Source organism: Mya arenaria, chromosome 8 (assembly GCF_026914265.1).
Source record: "Mya arenaria isolate MELC-2E11 chromosome 8, ASM2691426v1".
NCBI classification, from domain to species: Eukaryota; Metazoa; Mollusca; class Bivalvia; order Myida; family Myidae; genus Mya; species Mya arenaria.
This window is the reverse complement of record NC_069129.1, coordinates 53,366,702-53,387,144: the sequence shown is the minus strand read 5'-3', so window position 1 is coordinate 53,387,144 and position 20,443 is coordinate 53,366,702. Positions and strand designations below refer to the sequence as shown.

The window sequence follows — 20,443 nt, the reverse complement described above, 5'->3', positions numbered from 1 at the left end:
ATATTTTATATGCACCTAAACAAAAGTTTAAAAAAGTATGTTTTATCCTTAGTCTGTAACGATAATGTCATTTATGCTCAACATTAAGTGGAATACTTAAGACAGGTTATTGCTATGTGTATGTGGTTTACCAACTTTCGCGTGTGCAAGTCATATGCTTATGAACTTTCTAATGATTTTTAAATCCATATAGAACTGTTACGGATATTTGTTTAAACATGTTCATTTGTAAATAGTTTGTTGTACTCTCCAATTAAGCTATGCTCTGAATTAAAACAGTATTTCGCTCACATTCTCTTAAATTTGAAGTTGATAGGCATAAAACAATAACACACTAGTATGAAAATTAAGTTTAATCTGAATACCACCTTTTGCTATGATGTTCGTTTTATTTTGCTGCTAATGGAATACACAGAATCAGTATGGTTGTTGGGTTTGTTTGTGAGTGGGTTTGGGATGGTGGGTGTGTGGACGGACAGGTGTGAGAGCAAGCGAGCGAGCGAGTGCCTTGCTTTCTTTTATATGCTCGTTTTTCATTTAGAAGGAATCAGTGCTCTGATTAATCGATGACATCTAGATTCCCTGTTGCTGCCAAAATCTTGACACAAATTGATTCATATTATTAAGAAAAGAACGCATTTTGAAATATTGTGCCAATTCTGCTTTTCATATTTTATACCTTTTAGAATGTATATACTCATGGACATATTGTCTAACGTTTTATGGAATAAAATGGTTTTATTGCATTTTGTAACGCGTCGATATGACACTATTTGCGTTATCTGTAATTTGATTGCGTTATGATGCAAAAACGCAACTAAGTCGCACTATAACAACCGCATAACATAGTATGAATACTCATCACAACGCGAATTTTTGCAAGCTTCTTAATATGCAACACGCAGTTCTAGCTATAAAAGCAAATTTGTAACAAGGTAATTCATATGTATTTGTTAATGTATGGTTATAAAGACTCCAGGCCTACCGGGGAACAGACTAAAAATGAAGGAAATTGGCTTGAAAATGACTTAAGATGCCCAGAACTATAACAGACTTTTTGTTCGACGTATTCTGGAAAAGCCAAATTGGAAATGCGTGCAAAATCGAAACATAAATTGAATTTCTGCATTTAAGTAAAAGTCAGCTGCGGTCGAAACCGGAAATATGCTTTTCAACACAATTATTTTTTGAGTGTGAAAAATTTAAACTTTATTTCCCACCTGTACGAGTGCTTCGAACAAAGTTATTGTTAAACAGTGGCTACAGTGGTACACTCCAATCTTCCCTAATTTGTCAAGATACAGTTTGAAATATAGATTGCATAGTTTGATTGTTCGGCCTTCTCGTTTATCAAAATATCACAATTGTTCGGAATGACAACAGACGCGGTTGCTTAGAACTGAAATTAAATACTTTTCTTATGACAAACTATACCCAAGCATATAACAAGTATACAGAGAAAGAGACCGAAAAGATAGCCTAAAACAATAGTAAAACTTAATTTAAGAACTTATTTCCTGATCATTCTCATCATCATCGTCATCATCATCCCCTTTGGGCATATAAGGTTTAGAATAGTGGCGGAAAAAACTCGGCAAAGTGTCCTTCGGGGAGCATTCATCTGTTCCACCAGCAAGTTACCGCTACAGCATCTACTCTTTTAGAGGAGGGCAATGGTAAAGCATATTTTAATATCTGTCATGTTATCAAAGCCATACATCAGACTGTTTTCAGAATAGAGTAAAAACTATTGATATACATTATAAATAAAAAAGTCATCCCATAAACAAGAGCCAATCTTACTGTCTAATATAGCTGTTAACCTTTTTAATTAATTCTGAAAATTTTCCCATTTTTTCTCAAATTTCTCAAGGTGTTTGGTTAAACGCGCAGTTTTCCTTGCAATAGTGAAGTGTCATGATAGATATAGACTACGAGCGTTGAACAGACCTACACGGAGCTTTTAGGGACCAAACTGCTTTGTTTAAAAAGTGTTATTTTTGGTAAGAAATGTATTGCATTTCAGTATTTCTGGCAAATTTTCACAATTAAATGCATTTATCTTGTCCGGTTGATCAAAATGTGCTATTTTCTGTTTTTCACAACTTTCGCCTATTTTTGTTTTAAAATTGAGTCGTCTGCAATCTTACGAGCACTGAAAATGTCCAAATTTTGTGAAAATTTGACTGCGAGAACTTGAAATGTGTGCAAAGATGTGAAGAACTGCCCCATTTGATGCTTAGAATGCCATTTGAGTCAAGGTTCAGTTGAAAAACCTCAAAGAATGGCATTTTGGGCCAAAACGCCTTAGAAAATACAGACGCACAGGCACTTGGGTGACAGGCAGTGAAACTGGAAAACCTGACACAGACTATCAGATTGAGCTAGCTTTGGGTGTATTTATGTATGAAGGACTAATCGAAAGTGTTTTTCATAAAAAATGCAGGGACGGGTTTAGTTATAGGAATGACGTCACCATTACGTCATATGTACTTCCGTTGTGTGGAATTCAATGTAAAATTATAACTTTTAGAAAACATTTAAAGGCATTTCGAGCGAATGCAGGCTATGATAACCACATATATTCTTTAAGTACAAGCTTTAAATTACATTTTAAGCCAATAAAAAAGGGGGGTCAAGTTATTCCTAAGAAAAATCACTCCACTTGAAAAACAAACTCTAAAAATTGCACCGTCCGCCATGACAGTTCTTCCAAAATGACCTTTCAACTATAGGGCAGCGGTTTATGCTTTAATCTCTACTCTAAATGATAAATCAAGCAATAATAGATACTTAAGGTATAAAAGTTTCAGGAATAATGATAGTTTTGATTTACAGTGTATTGAGCATGTGAAAACATATCTATCAATCATAAGAACATTTTTTTTTATTGAGAATTTTCCACACAACGGAAGTACATATGACGTAATGGTGACGTCATTCCTATAATAGGAATGGCCTTGTGCAGCCATCTTTCACATTCAGTTCTTTGAAGTAGTGACGAACACGCATTTGTTTGTTCGTTAAAACATCTGTGGTGACAGGAGTTCTTTATATTATATGGCTTCTTAAATTATAATCGATATTTCAGCATATTAAGTGGCCTTTCGGTTTTTATTATAAGTACAACAACTAAGAAGGATAGTATTCCTCAAAAGAAACATAGAAATGTCAATACGAGCTTGTTTGTGGCCGATAAACCATCATGTTACATGATTAAAAAAATAAGTACAACTATCTTGTCAGCTCACATACATTCTAAGTTGAGATTCCTGTTTAAAATAGCGCGAAATGGTTGCCCTGTTAAAAAAGCGCGGAGTGTTTTTTTCGATCACATATGGGGTCGTTTAACACCATTGCCTGTCAAACAGCATTTAAGGCACCTCATTGTCCTTTTCAATAATGTTAAGCACAGAAGTTTCCATCGAATAATTTCACTTTTTGAGAAGCCATGATGTGTTAGAAAGTCACGTGATGAGTGAAGATAAATATGACGGTTAAGAGTAGATGAGATTGACGGAGTAGACCGACTTAGAAAACAGAACATGTAGTTTATTTAATTTAATAAACGTCTATCGTCTATCGTCGTGTTCCAGTATATCCCGAGCTTGTACTCTCTTTATGTTATGTATAATTATGGCATAGCCTGGCCCGACACAAAATGCTGAGTCAGCAGGCCAGGCCAGGCCAGGCCAGGTTTTAGAATTTTCCCTTCCTAACAGGTAATTAACACATGAATGTTATAAAGTTTATTCACTGTGTGTATACAACGTGAAAAATTACGTCGGAAGGCAGCATTCTGCGTCGATTGAAGGCTTTGAAAATATGACGTGTTTTTTTCTTCTTGACCATTTAAGGTGAAACAAATGGCAGTCCATGCCGCTAAAAGGGTCATGCCTACTTATTGTCCGGGGGAGAATTCAGCGAGGTCTGGATTACCATCCTGGCTTATAGCTGCAAGACCACGGCTGTACTCGAAATACTCATTTTATAGGCTACACGTTGATTTGCAAAATTGCAAAATATGAATTATAAGTTTTTCATGACATTTGTCTTTTAAGCAAATGAAATAAATTGAAAATATAAACATAAACCCCTCTTCGCACGGGCAAAAGTTTTGGAACTCATTCGCTTTTTTAAAACAGGGAATTGTAAAGAGTATATATTTTCTATACATGTGTGTGCGTTGGGGGAGAAAATCGTGTATCTTTCGAAAATCTTCCTTGAAAATCATAGTTAATGAGACATTAATGCATTCAGAGAGCAAAAATCTAACTCATTGCCATCGATTCTTTGCTTCTCTTCATGCTATGTTGTATCTGTTTTTCATTGTTCCCAAAGACAAATACATGGTGGCGTTCGCCACGTCGCGTCCGTCACGTCATGCAGCGCGTCCCTGAAAATAGTGTTATTTCCTTTATTTTCCACTGTTATTGTCACTGACATAGAAAATAATTGTCTGAAAATATTGAGTGGTATTTAACCATTCCTGAGACTGCTGGAATGTATTCATCATTTCTGTAATTTTGTCTTTATCTGACAACATTGAGCCACCGAATAATTGCGCCCAATTATAAAATGCATACAAATTTAGGAATTATGTGTTCTTTATTTAAGATGCCTTTTCTGGTTTCCCATAACAAGCCAGCATTATTCCACTTACCCACTACCCCTATACGACAAGCAAGCAGTATCGGATTTTTTTTATTCATATGTAAAACAAATAGTTGTCCGGATTCCAGTCCAAAATAAGCGATGTAGCGATCTTGTGACACCAGAGAGTACACTCGTTTGTGTCATTCGTGTATGCTTGCTATCCGCCAATCACGTGGCGCCAAACGTACATTTAACTAGAAGTTAACCGTGCATGAACAGTTAACAGTGAGTTGGAAACAGATCGGGAAACACTTTCGGCTTTCCAATAAAGCATATTTTCGAAATGGACGGAAGGATTTGTTTTGCTGTGTTTGTTCACGATTTCACCATGCATCGCTCTTGGTATGTTTTATTTGTGCATATCTTTATAGTTAATGTCGAATGTATTCTATTGGAAATAAGACCGGATTCTTTTAATACCATTTTTCAACAAAACTTACATGACTTTTATGTTGTTTACTTTTTGATATCATTTGATTAGTAATTAACAAGTTTATTAACATAATATTACAACACGGAATATATCAATGATTTCTAAAGAAAAATAAATCCTAAAGATTATGTGTAAGCTTTTCTACATGTATAGAAATGATGATCATCTTACCGATGTAGGTCGAAAATTCAGTCTCTCTCAATACAGGTAAAGAGAATCACGCACAATCTGAGGAATTCCGATAGCATAAATTACGTCTGCTTTTTGAAGCCAACGGCTTATTTTGTTTCCCCGTAACATGTGTAGAAATGGGTCGGAATCCCAAAAAAACACAGTCATACTCAACTGGAGAAGGGAAAACATGATATATGTTATAATATGTATTTAATTATTTCAATGGCATATTTCTGTTGAAACATTGTGTATATGGACGAATGCATTGTTCCTTCAATTTTCAAGTATGAAACGTATGTATAGATATGTACACGAGCAACAATTTCACAACAATTTGCTATATAAACGCCGATTAATTCCGTAACAATATGGCGAGAATAATGTTCAGGGGTTTACGTTGTATGTAGATATATTGTAGAAAATAAATACTTTGTGCAGGCTTAAAACGCTTGATTTTACACGAACAGTAATTGCATTATTTACAATCTAAAATATTTCTAGTTCATTTACCTTATCTCTCGAAACAAGACACACATACGAGTAATTTAAAATCGAAAAAGTAAAGGATACAAAAAGGTTAGTTGCACATTAAACATTTTTGAATTTGTATCATAAACAATGGAGACGATGCACTATATAAACAGTAAGACAATCAAATTGGGATTAAAATTAGAATTTCTCGAAAATCGTTTTTTATACGCGTATTTCTTTTCAAAGTAAATGCAGGCTTGTACCCAATAATTGTGTTTAATTGCTTAAGAATTTTAGCTTTATTGTGCAATGGGTATTTACAGACTTGGAAATCTTATTATTTATCAATCGCGCTACCTCGGCGCTTTTCCTATGAAAAAAATCTTCGGATGTATATGAACGGTGTACACTGATATTAGAAATCTTAACATTTTACTTCGCTGCATGTAGATCGCGTAGTTATTGTGATTTAGCAGTTAAGCCTTGAGACCTTTCTCCTACATATATTTTATTGGGAATCAATTTGAACAAAGTAATAATAACTACACTTTAAAACACTACAAATAATAAAAAATATTATTATTGTTAATTTTACGAACTACTTTTACTAATGCACCGGCATACATCCGCTCTTCGTACATGGCGGAGATGGCCGAGGTGTTCCGATTGATTATATAAATAAATACATGTATAAAGAAATCCACATCAATAATGAATACTGCCACCTATTCCCAAGCTTCGTATACATAGCATCCACTGGAGAACCGTTGCCGTGGATAATAGGATGTATGTGATGTTAATCAATGGTACAAATCCAATAGTACGCACTATAGAGCAGCTCGTTAAGCATACAAATACATGCATTCAACAACAAATATTTACACCTCAACTTCCATTCCTTAAATGAACTGCCTTTCGGCAATTGCGTTCATCAATCGATGAACGCAACATATTCGGATATGTTCGGATCGTAATTCATTGCATAACAATATAAATGAAAGCTATTGATCTTGTTATTGGTTGTATTGTGTCTGCAGGTCCCGTAAAATATAAATCAACATTTTTAAAAGTGTTAGTTTATTACATTTTAAAAATATCGGTACCAGAAGTGTTTCAATTTTACGTTTTAAAGTGATTTCAAGTGGTTGATCTTTTCCCGCGTTATTGTGACGTCATTTGAAAAAAATGTTTCCGGTTATAGTCGGGTCGTTCTATTTACAGAATGGGTAAGAACGGAGTACTGAAAGGTTTTCTTAAATGAAATGAAGTATTTTTTTAACAATTCTTGAATGAAATAATGAACTAGTAGTGTAAATATAAGGAATGAATTGCGGGGTTGATGTCATTATCGGGGATATGAACGCAATTGGGTTGGTCAAAGTACGCGTGGAGTCCACACACATTGACCAACCCAATTGCGTTCATACCCCGATAATGACATCAACCCCGCAATTCATTCCTTAATTTTCTGCATTGCTGGAACGTGCAACTGTTGTAACATCGTGGACCAATCAACTGGCAATTATTGATATAAACTTAACTGTATAATTGTTCAGAAGAAGAAGGTTTATTCGAGGAAATATAACATACAATATATATTTAAAATAGACCAACATAACCCGTGATCAAATTCATAGAATACAATGGTTTACGTGTACAAGTACAAATAGCGAACATGTAAACTATAAACAAGTGTGTTTGTATCAAATAAATACATAAATAGCAACTGCATCTAATAAATGTGATACACATATCATAAATAATAAATAAATGAATTAAACTCTAAAATAGTACATTTGTATCATATTATTAACAACAGTATTTATAGAATTTGATAACCTTTCGAAATACGTCCCATTCACTATAGTCTAAAATTGAAATCAAAAGCTAAAGTTCTTTAGACTATTATGTACAGTATGGTAGTTCCATTTAATACTAACAATTCTGAAGTAATTTGATATTAAACATTCAAAACATTTATTGGTAGGGAGGTTAAAATCAAAAGGAATTCCATAAATTGATAATACAGAACTAGAAGAAAAACAAAGGGTATTTTGTCTGCAGCAGGATTCGAACTCACCTTCTCTTCCGTAATATTGTGAATTACACGGTTACCTGAAGTTATGTCAGACGAGCAATCTGGTCCCCGGGGTAACTTCTTTGTGGTCTTGGACCTACTTTCTAGGCCACAGAGACAGGTGGTGGCTTTTATGTTTAAAGATGCACTTTTACTCCCAAATAAAATGCACCACAGTTAATACAAAAGTTTCAATTTACCGAAAAGGATGAATAAATATCGAAAACAATGGTTCTTATAAAGGACACCGGGTTTAATTTGAAAGAAGGGTGCAGAAAACACGGTATTTTTACCACGATAGTTGATCACTGTAAATCTTTAGGACCTACTCGGCATTCATTATTTGTGCATTTAGATGGAAATAAATAAATGGTTATCTAGTTATCAGTAATAAGTATTTTTCATCAATGCACTATTAAGCAAGTAGTTAAATGTTTATCTCTCAAAAATTATGTTTGTTATACATGTGTATGTATTGTATTTAAATTAGAGTGTCACTTAAACATGAAACATATTTGATTTTTGTGTGTGCTTTTAACGGTCATACGTATACGCGAGGTCAAATCAACAAGATATACTTAAACAGTGACCGTTTTCTTGTATGGTTCAAGGATCTAACATGTCCTAATTGAATAACAGTGAGGCCTTTATTTCTATTTAAAGATATTTCATTACTATAACATTTACAAAATTGAATTGTGGAAAGACTATAGACTATAGAAGAACTATTGCGGACCTCTCCATCTCTCTCTCTCTCTCTCTCTCTCTCTCTCTCTCTCTCTCTCTCTCTCTCTCTCTCTCTCCATCTCTCTCTCTCTCTCTCTCTCTCTCTCTCTCTCTCTCTCTCTCTCTCTCTCTCTCTCTCTCTCTCTCTCTCTCTCTCTCTCTCTCTCTCTCTCTCTCTCTCTCTCTCTCTCTCTCTCTCTCTCTCTCTCCATCTCTCTCTCTGTCACTCTCTCCATCTCTCTCTCCCCCCCTCTCTCTCTCTCTCTCTCTCCCTCCCCCCTCTCTCTTTCTCTCTCTTTCCCTCCCCCCTCTCCCCCCTCTCTCTCTCTCTCTCTCTCTCTCTCTCTCTCTCTCTCTCTCTCTCCATCTCTCTCTCTCCCCCTCTCTCCATCTCTCTCTCTCTCTCTCTCTCTCTCTCTCTCTCTCTCTCTCTCTCTCTCTCTCTCTCTCTCTCTCTCCATCTCTCGCTCTCTCTTTCTCTCTCTCTTTCTCTCTTTCTCTCTTTCTCTCTCTCTCTCTCTCTCTCTCTCTCCATCTCTCTCGTTTTCTCTCTCTCTCTTGCTAAATATATTAGCACACTAATTATACACTTTATACACTGATGTAAGCGACTTTGGGGAAATATGATAACTTACATCAAAAGGTTGAATTGTAAATAGTACCAATGCATTTCCGAAATAACTGTGAGTTTGTTTAAAATTGGTGCACTTATCTGAACAATACTATTAAGGTGGAACGCGACCCTGAGCGAATTAAAAAGTTTATGTCTGAAAATTGGTATTCAAATAAGATAGCATATGCCCAATAAGGGACTGTTTTTGCTTTTTCAATATTCGAAACAATTTTGAAACTACGAGTCTTAAAATATACCGCTGACGTCAATATTGAGACGTCTTGTTTTTTTTTGCGTTCCATCTACAATAACACGGCGTTATTTTCATCAATTCTTCGTTTACCGCTTGAAATTTCATCCTCAAGTGCATCTTATGAAAACGTTCACAGACACATATTTTTCTTTCTCCTGTTTTACTTATTTTATACTTCTCAAACGTCAATTTTCGGAAAACGGCGTCGTGTTTCGTTGAAAACAGTGCGCCTTTCTTAAACTTTTGAAAAAAAAACTGTTCGTTTTATTTTTGATTTTTTAAATATATTTATTTAGATTTGTATTTAAAATTGGCTGATATCAAAAAAAGTATCCCTTACTGTTTCATTTTTTGCGCAATATCAACTAATCTAACCTCTATAACTGTTTCTTATTCAGGTATTTTATTAAAACGTTTAGCATGACGTTAATTGAATTGTTGTTTATGTTAATTTATGGTAAATTTAAACACTTACGAGAGTCTTGTTTTGTATAAAACTTTGATAAGTTTTATGTTAGGATTTTACTTTTGTTGTACAAAATAACTTCAGTTATTCTTCACACGACGGGCGCTAAAAACGATCTTAATAACTTCAACGGATGACTTAATCTGGCGGCTATTTGCTAAATGATTAAGCAATCTCATTTGCCGAATTAACATAATTTTATAATACACATCAACAATGTTTCAAATCATGTGACTATGATGATAAGTGCTTTGTTTTTAGCTATTCATTTACAGTAAAAACACCACAACAACAGTTTTATTACTTTATTGGTTACCAAACTTCTTTTATAAGTATCAGCAGAGATCTGAAGATATAAGGCTCTAGATTAAGCAAAAACATTGTAAATCCCGCCTGTGGCATACATTTTACTAACAAAATATAACTTACCCTCAACCCCCCTGCCATTAATTATTTCAATTTCGGCTCTGAGGGAGGGGCGAATGTCAAAAGATTGTCCCCTAAGTAACACTCCCTTAAACGGCAATTTATTGATAAGTACCTAGCATGCGACTAAAGAAGCCAGGTTTTTTGGATCTAAGTTTGATGTTGTCAATCGGTTATCGTTGTATGAAAAAAACCCATATACAATTACTAGCGCTTGTTCGTAGTTCTTAACGTTGAGAATTTATCCGTCATTTGTTGAACAGAAAACATGACTCATGGGGTCAATATAAGACGGGGTCAAATTGAATGTTATACTGTCGTTAATATAAAACACACTAAATTATTAAGCATAGCGTATTGTGTTTGACTCTTGAGTTTGCACTGATTATTAATGAACACATTGCATAGTTTCTAAAATCTCATCTTAAGGGTTGTTTTTCAGGCATAAAAATGAAAATGGCTAATTCTATTGTGAGAAGGCAATACATTTGATCTCGTGACCGCCAAATTTAAGTACATGTTTATCACTTGTGGCTACGCCAATCATTAACTATAGGCTTTGGTACTCACATGGTGAGCTATTTTGCGATCATTTGATTAACTACTAACATAAACAAATATAACGTAAAGTTAAAACATGAAAGAAAAACATGACTTTAATACTTCTAACTGTTAACATAGCAATCTGATGAATACACTACATGTATAATATGGCGTCATTCACCAATATTGGGAATTTGAAAGCTTCTGATGTATGTACATCTTTCAGATTTGTTTACTGTTTATGAAAACTTCAAGGTCGAACTTTATTATATTTTTTGATGGGGTATTTAGGGGATACTTGTTTATTGGTTAATCTCAATTGGTTGTATGAATCGAGTTGCTTGCGTCAAGTCCATATCTATAGAGACCGAATATATATTGTATTACTATTTAAATACTTTTCACTCTTATTTGTTTATTATTTATTTCCGATCGGCTTAATTAATACATACAATAACTATGCAAATTGTTTATTTGTTTTAATACAGAGAATTTAAAATCTATCTTGTTAAAACACCGAGTATTGAATTATGTCATACAATTTAGAACAAGCAAAAGCTATTTCCAGCTGAAGTAAGTAGTTTGCGGAATATAAACATAAATGACAGAAATTCCCATCTTTGTGACTCTGATCGTATCGGTGATAATTTTCATTATTTTTTCTTTTTGGAATCACTAAGAGGTGATCCTTTTATTCATAAAAAACATAAACAATCATAAACATGACAATTATGAACAAGAAAATCGTGATATACAACTATTTCATCTTAAAACATGTGTGTTTTTTAACAAAATATTCTTAGTTGCTTTTAAATTTCATTATAAACCTATTGAGAAACGGACAATGAATTCCTTTATTCTTATATAATGTTTGGATAATCAAAAGGTCGGCATTTAATAATGCACATAAGTTCACAAATTTCTGCCTTCTTTCAGATACAAAGTATGATTTGTAAATACAGTAACCTATCTGAGATAGAATAGTATTGATAATATTATATTCTTTGTATTCAATTTTATATCCAATTATAAGTATTTCGAGGCTTTTCATCTGTTTATGTATATTACAATGTTTAAAGGTGGCATTTATCTTTGACCAAAAATGAGAAAGATACGGGCAATTAATAAGAAAGTGGTCATAGTCTTCGACTTGGTTGCAGTGATTACAAAGAAGACTTGCTGAGATATTCCAGCGGAATAGGTTTAGATTTGTAGCCATGATGTTATGTAGGAGTTTGAACTTGAACTGTTTAACTTTGTTTTCTGGAATTATCCAATGTAAAATAAAATACCATGATCGCCAGTTGATTGGTTTGTTGAAAGTTTCTTGCCAGTATTTATGTATGAAGGGTTTTTCAAATACAGCGTTACAAAAAATATGATAAATGTCTTTATTGGTGAGATCGTCTAACTGCTTTTGACCGAATTTAAGATTTAAACATGTTTTAACCTGTGTGTTTACGGATTGAGTCGATTTAATTACATTTTTCCAGTCGTTTGGGATAGCTTTTATTATTGTGTTTACCTCTGAAATCCAGTTACATTTCACCTTTAAGGTTTGCACAATTCTTCTCACGTCTATCTCACCAGATAATGAAATTATATCGTTTAGATAAATTTCTTTATTAATTAGGGTGTAGATATTTCAATAACGAAAGACAACGTTTCATTGATAATTTCCACCAAATATATTGTCATTTAATGTGGTATGAAATTTAATCCAGATTGTATTACGTTTTAAAAGTTGAGTAAAATCTTATTTCGTTAGCAAAGTAAACTTTAGAATATAATGTACTCCTCTTTATGCCATGATTTTAATTATTATATTATATAAAAGTTAATTTTTCAAAGCCTCTATATATGTACATGTAAAATATTTTCACTTTAATGCTCATTTTGTCTTGCATGCATGTCATGAGTTTACTGAATGAACATGAAACATGAGACAATGAGATTATCTACTCTAAGAGTGTCCACCCTAAAAGGCCCTGAGCCATTAAGCAAATACACGGGAAAATAGACCTCTGTTGTCACACCAGTGCTATAAAAAGGAGATGCACAGCAGGGGTTTATCATGCCAAACATTCCTTAATCATCAAAACAACGAGAAGCGATATAATCTCGCAGATCAAGCAACATCCATAAACTACCAATCACGTGTCTTTTTGCCGACGCGGGCGAGATTGCGTCATGGCGGAAAATCGCGGCGATATATTCCGCGGTAGACAAAGCGATGGTGCGTGTTATCACCGCGTTCATCTGCTGCTACGGCATAAGACTACCGAAACACATGCAAGCGGCATATCGCCACGATGCGGCTAACCGATATAATCAGGTATCGTTGGCATAATAAGAAAATTGTACATGTAAATTAAACCGTGCCCGCAGAATAAATTTCACACGATTGCGAAGGTAAACAATCTCATCCCAAAAACTTCATAAGTATGCTTATATCGCGTGGTATAGTGAACATTAGATTAAAAAGATTACGTCCGCGGTAAGGAAAAATCGTGGCGATGTGCGAAATGTGCAAAAACGCGTGGTTGGTAGTGAAATATTTCCTTTATTATATACAAGTATTTCTAATATAAAGAAAAATACAATAATACAGAACATTAAATTTGAAACTATTGTACATGATGGGCTGCAATCGAGTGGAAGTTAATTTTAATAGCCGTCTGGGCAAAGTTTAGTTCAATCGCTTAAGTTATTAATGTGATGATACAGAACAGAACAGAACAGAACATAATGTATATTTAACTTAAGCATATACAGCTCAACATTATAAAAACAGAATGAAAACATGAACAAATAGCATGCATATGATAAATAAGTAATGCATGTAACAAATAAGTGATGCATATGGACATTTTGGTAACTTTACCAACAATACATATGATATACACAAAACTAACACATTTAACAGCAATATAATGTGAGAATGTCTTATAAAATATCATATATTTATGTCTCTTATCTTAAAAGCCTTAATACAGAACATAGCTATGATATGAAAAGAAGTGTAAAGTACATTTTAAATGAACATAAATTTAGTGTAACTGTGGTTTTCAGACAGTAACTTTGAGGAAGTTTACATTTTACTAATTCTATGTGAAATGTAAATAATAATGGTTTACGATTCCATAATTTCTCATGACTTTCAACCTTTATCGATTTTTTGGTTGAAAATAAAAGGCTAAATTCAAACTAACGCTCCACTTAATTTTCAAGTAGGATATTTCGCCCAAAATGTTGCATAGAAAAAATGAAGTACGAAATTACGTGTCACACAAGTGGTAAAGATTATAAATGCGCCCGTAATTTGTTAAAGCTTGGAAATTCCAATAAAGTTTAGCCCGTATTCTACAAGAAACATTCATAGCATTCGGTAGGAATAATTCATACTCCAGGCGGAATTCACTGATTCCGTGCCAACACCTTCAAAACCCGGAATCTACCCCTTTATTTCGCACGGGCTGCCCTCGTATAAAAGTTCTTTGAAATTAATGTCGCGTTTCTGAACTCTGCTTGTGTTCGTAGAGCAAATTATTCTATTCCCTTGATATTTATAATAAGTTCAACACATTGTATATATTCAAATACTATCCGGTAGCTTCTTAAATACAATTGACAATTTTTCTAACTAGAACCTTTTGTATTTCAAACAGTTCAAAACTTATAAATGCATGCCTTTACAATTTTGATAAATTTGTATTTGGTACATTTGCCATAGAAATCGGAAAATATTTTTTTCCCATATATTCCATATTTTGTAAAATAACGAAGTTAATTTTGCCTTAACAGAATGTTCCAGCTGTATGCATATGGACATTGAGTACTTCAACATGCCGGCCAATGTCGTAAGTATGCTGGCCTTGGATTCTCAAAAGAATGAGCCATGTGCTAATAACACAGCCCCGACAGAGACCTGCGCCGTTTCCTCAGGTTTTGATACAGTCATTGACACGTGTACCAGTTTCACATTCACCATGGAGTGTTTTGGCTTCACAGACCCTATTCTGCACGGTATGTAGTATGTTTAGTTGAAAACATTATATATTACATCGATTGTGAAGAAAGTAATGATGACTAATTTATACTAAGTCACTCTAGTTGGCTTGATGTTGAGCGCGCGAGAGTGTGGCCTTGTGTTATGGGAACAACCGGGGTGCCGAGAGAAAACCCACTTATCCGACTTGGTGATCACTAGCGAAACTCACATACGCCCAGGTCGGAAAATGAACCCGGTTTCCTTAGGTGAAAAGCGAGTGCACTAACCACTGCGCTAACCGGACAACCGGTATGTAGTTAAAAGTCATTAACGAAGGGAGAGCATACAGTCGCCGCTTTGTCCGCTCTACTGTCCGTCAGTCCATCACACCCTTGTCCGGAGAATAACTAAAAACTGCTGATGGGATTTCAATAACACCTTGAACAGAGGGCAAAAGTGCAGATATTTCTGATATTTATATATTACATTTATGTATTTTAACAATATGAGCACATGCAATGCACACGATCTGTAATACTTACCTTCATTTTTTTTAACTCCCCTATACAATTGTGTGTTTCATTATGGGTGCTTTTTATTCATTTTTTTGTCCTGAACGTAACTACAAAAGTATTTGAGGTATTGACTTCAAATTATATATATATATGATTCTGTTTGATTCTGATGCAATAACTCTGTCTGACAATGTTTTTAAGTTTTTAAGTTATTAGCCTTTATTTACTTTTATATTTCATTCTGATCCGAGACGATTTTGAGGTATTGACCCAAAACTTCATATACAGATATATCTTACTTAAAGGGAATGTAATGCAAAGGCCTACAGCTCTGTTTTTTTCCTGTATCTTAATAATAATTTCTCTTGTTCATTTAAGTACCTATTTTCTGGAGAAAATACTTGTCCCCTGCTGTTGTATCAAACCCTTATTTTGGCAGGGGATATGACAGTGTGTGAATGCTCTTTGTTTTTATATTAATACATGTTTTTCATAATAGTTGGCAGTATGCATATGTATGCAGTAGGGTAACTTGTCCTCAATAATTCCTTAAATGGTGTAGGGATTTTGAAATATTTTTGCACAAATGTTGGCCATATCAAGCCTCCTGCCTTGGAGGTGTCTTAGGTTTCAAAAGCCATAGCTTCACTTCTTGTGTCCGCTCAAAAACATATGCACACACATATAGATGCAAGGTTTGAAATAAACTTGGCACAACAAATCAGCACATTAAGCTGATCTGAAGAGTGTATGCACCTATCGTGTAGATCAAGGTCACACTTTGGGATTAAATGTCAAATAGTCATGTTTTTGTGTCTGCTCAACTCCGGTAACGATATTCGGTAAATATTTCGAACTTGGTGTACATCGTCAGTGTGCAGAGTCAATGTTCTAATTACCTTACTTCTCTTACTAGGTCACACTAAGGGGTCGGTTTTCTGTGATTTCAAAAAGGTTGGCATCTTAACACATCACTGTTTTATATCCACAGTTAATTATCGTTGAAACTGCAGAAGAGTGAGGCACTTTGGCATTGCCTTCACTTAATTTACTATAGTTAAGTTTCAAGAGATTACTCTAGTTAAGCTTAATTAAAACATCATTTAATTTTGGCTTTCCGGCTCAAACTTGTTGTGTAGAGTTACATCGCATATTTGTTATGATATTTTCATTTATTTGAGCACCAATTTATGAAAGATATTGTGGTTTACCTTTAATTAATTGGTGATCGGGTTTCCTTTGACTCTTGGCAACCATATTTTATTCGATCTGTTGGTTGAATTTTTAATCTAGTTTCTACACTTTTTACGCTTGTTTTGGAAGTTGCATTTAATATTAATTTAACAGTAATATTTTGGTATTAGTATTTCTTAATAGTTCGTAGTTACTCAGTTTATAGCGTCTCAGTTTTCACGCTCCGTATCCGTCTCAGTTTCCGTCCATTACAAAACACTCGAATTCAATACGTTCATAAGTAAGACAGCTGGGAGTCAATTCATCAGAAACCTACTAAAACCAAAAAGTCATTTTCCAGAAAGTGGGTTATCGATTACGGTAGTGACGCGCCAGTGTAGCGCATCGCCGGTAGGCACCGAGGACTCTTGCCGCAAGATTGATACTCTTGCTGACGCCAAGGGTCAAGCTTAGATTATCAAGTCACTGGATTCACTGAAAGATTCATTTGAATTCGTCGAATATAATGGCGACTATTGCACCACATCGACCGGTATTCTCCCTTCTACCAGCAGAGTTACTGACACGACAAAGACGACACGCAATACCATCACCACCGAACCAACAAGTGGTTCGTCGGCGTTAATTTATTTGCCATCGATTGCGATTTTCTTATTTGTTTTACATCTTGCGTAAAAGCGTTTAATATATTTTTCAACCTGAAGTAAAAGGATTTGGAACAGTTTTACCATTACACATTATTTATATAGACGTTGCAGTGAGAACTTTACAGGTATTTGCTACTTTGTTTTATTTAGTTGTATTCTAACCATACTCTTTGTTAAAATGCAAAATAAAGTAACCCTATTTGTTTTGTACTTCTTATGTATTTGTATTCTCGAGAAGTAAGAGATATAGACGATGTTTCGTCGAACGTGTTAACATTTTGTTCTAATGAAGGCCACATAATTGCTATGCAAAACTTTCATGCATAATATTTCGTCCATATTATAAGTCCAGAACGATGAAAAATAAAAACAATTTCTTAAGACTGACCAACTCTTAAAGCTTAAAGAATATCTGTACTATTAAACAAAACGTAATTGCATTTATTTCATTAATTTATTTTGAAGTACTAAAAGAACGATTCTTAAATACACAAAACAATATTGAAAACTAAAGAAACGTTCTTAAAATACAACAGCAATTGTGGTCTAACAACATTAATTTTGACTGCCTGGTTTCTTTTTGCATAATATGTGTGTCAAATGGCCAATGTTTACTTTGTCTAATGTGCTTATAATCAAATAATTGGTATCCGTCAATGATGTAATATGTATTTTTTAGTAAGCTCCATGACAGGGAAAACCAACAACAACATAAAAATACTTAAAAAAGGTACAACTTGAAACCAAATGAAGGTCAGGGCGAATTAAACATGTAGGTATGTTTATTATAAAAATGGAGGCAGAATGTGTGGTTCGCACACAAAACTATGTGCATAAAAGTATTAGCTACAGAGTACTTCACATTTGACCGAAAGCAGTTACAAACCATGAATTTTTCCAAGGTCTCATTTTCCTTCAACTAACAAGTTTATGATTTGGTCTTGTCCACGGTTTTGCAGGGATTCCACACAAAGGCACCACATTGGGATTTAGCCGTTAAAGAAGATATTAAATCCATAAAGCACTCGCGTTACAAATCGACAATATTGAAGAATTTATCAATATGGTAAGCACACAACAATCTGACTTGGAATCCAAAGTGGCACCATTGACTAGTTGAGACAAGAAAATCATTTAACAGCAATTGACCTTCAATACGCTATATTTACTCTGTTCCTGGAAACCGCCTGCATATCAGATAATCCGATCGAATCTACATTTCTGAATGAAGTGTAGCATGCAATTAATAGAAACATAAATGGTTTAGAGATAGTGTTAATGAAAACCAATTAAATATTGTATGGTATTAAAGAGCCACTACAAATAAATCAACTGTTCTACTATGGAAAACACCTGCCTACTCTCCCCCAAACCTATTGTGGTTCGTTTTGGCATGAGTCTTATGACAAACACATTGTTCCCTACCCCTTTGGAAGTTGTTGAAATCATAATACAACTTTTCACTTTCTTCTCAAATGCCCTCTACTCACTGATCAAAAGTGACATATGCTTAACACCATTAAGATTATTTAAGATTCTTCGGCTTACTCACAAATTCCAATAAACTTTGAAATCTTATGATTGTATTTAAAGAAATTGATCCTTTATTTCGCAGTATTTTCAACCACAGAACAGCCTGCAGTCTAAAATTAAAACGTTGGGGGAATAAAAACAATCAATGTGTTTCCCTTTGAGACTGTTGTACCTATTTAAGATTATTAAAATTACATTTTCACTGCATTGTTTGTCCTATTACACCGAATTTTGTCAATTAAGGTACCGAATACGCAGTGGTTACGTTGAACCAATTTTATTTTTTCTTAGGAGAAACATAACTTATTTTCAAACGGTGTTTAATGTTTTATCTTGCACGCAAATTGGTCTATTGAGCATAGACTATATATCTGAAATTTATTTAGTAGTCTGTGACCTACATTCGATGTTTTGGATTGAAAATTGCCGAGGTAATTCGAATACGATTATTTCCAACCGTCTTATGTCACCTACAGCGCCACCATACACACAGTGAAGTCATATGTAACAATGACGTAAGGGACAAGAGTACTACGACATAAGGCGACATCGTATTCAACGTCAGTCTAAGGGCAGGACCGCGTGAACTGGGTGATAATTGAAATGTCATAAGACCGGTCTCTACAGTCGGAAATTATAGTATTATGGTTATTTTATTTATGAGTGACCATTTAACCATCTCTGTGCCAAGGGCCTATTTTGGGCCTATTTTGTACACTACGTTAAATGCCACGGGCCTATTTTGGGCCGATTTTGGTTGAGTCATTAAAGTTGCAAAAATATCATATAGAAGGCAACAATTACCAAGGAAACCGTCAGTGTATATAAGTTGTTTATCGTCCGTTACGTCATATCCGCTCTGTCGAACCGCTCCAAGACGCACGCGACGTCATTTTGTTTCCCGCGTTTTTGTCATAACTATTTTTTGGTCTTGCTTTTAAGTACATTTAAACATATTATATTAAGTACATGTTATGCTACATTTCAATATAAATATATACTGTTCGATGTCATTTCAGGCAATTATAAAGCACAAATACGCACATGGCAATTTCTTCGTAATAATAATAATAATAATAATAATAATAATTATAATAATAATAGTAGTAATAATAATAATAATAATAATAATACTAATACTACTACTACTACTACTACTACTAATAATAATAATAATAATAATAATGATAATTTCAAGTAGACCATGTAATTAATTAATGATGAATTTAATTAATAAGTTATTCAACTACTCTCGCGCTCTCGTGCTTAGAACTACGTCAGCACTATCCATACGTCACGTGTAAATGAATACTTTCCAACATGGCTGCGCCCTGGTTCCGTTGTTTTCCGCCGGAGAATGTTGAAAAATTATCTTTCATGAAGAAACAGGACCTGGTCATTTAACTTGGGAAGAAGAGACACCTATTGATATTTGTAGTCTTCTCTTTACAGCAGATTTGATTCGAGAAGTAACACTCCAGACGAATAAGTAACAGTGTGTGTTTACCACGTGATAAATTACGTCATAAATGCTACGTCGGAAGGCAATATTTTGATAAAAATGAAGATTTCAATTAAAGAGAACTTTTCTTTTACTACACCATTTGAAATGAAACAAAGGGCAGTCTATGCCGCTTAAAGAGCCATTCCTTCGTTTTATTACCGAAGTTTAATAAAGTGTTTAGTTTCATCAAACACTTCGACAAACCTGTTTCCAAAATCATG

General features: G+C 34.3%; 1 long non-coding RNA gene across 1 annotated transcript; it reads left to right on the top strand.

Moving 5' to 3' along the window:
• Nucleotides 1-4,838: 4,838 nt before the first annotated feature.
• On the top strand, nucleotides 4,839-17,391 carry LOC128243893 (uncharacterized). The gene is made up of 3 exons (XR_008262932.1): nucleotides 4,839-4,998; nucleotides 14,643-14,864; nucleotides 16,879-17,391. It is a non-coding gene; the product is annotated as an uncharacterized LOC128243893 (long non-coding RNA).
• The last annotated feature ends 3,052 nt before the right edge of the window (nucleotides 17,392-20,443 follow it).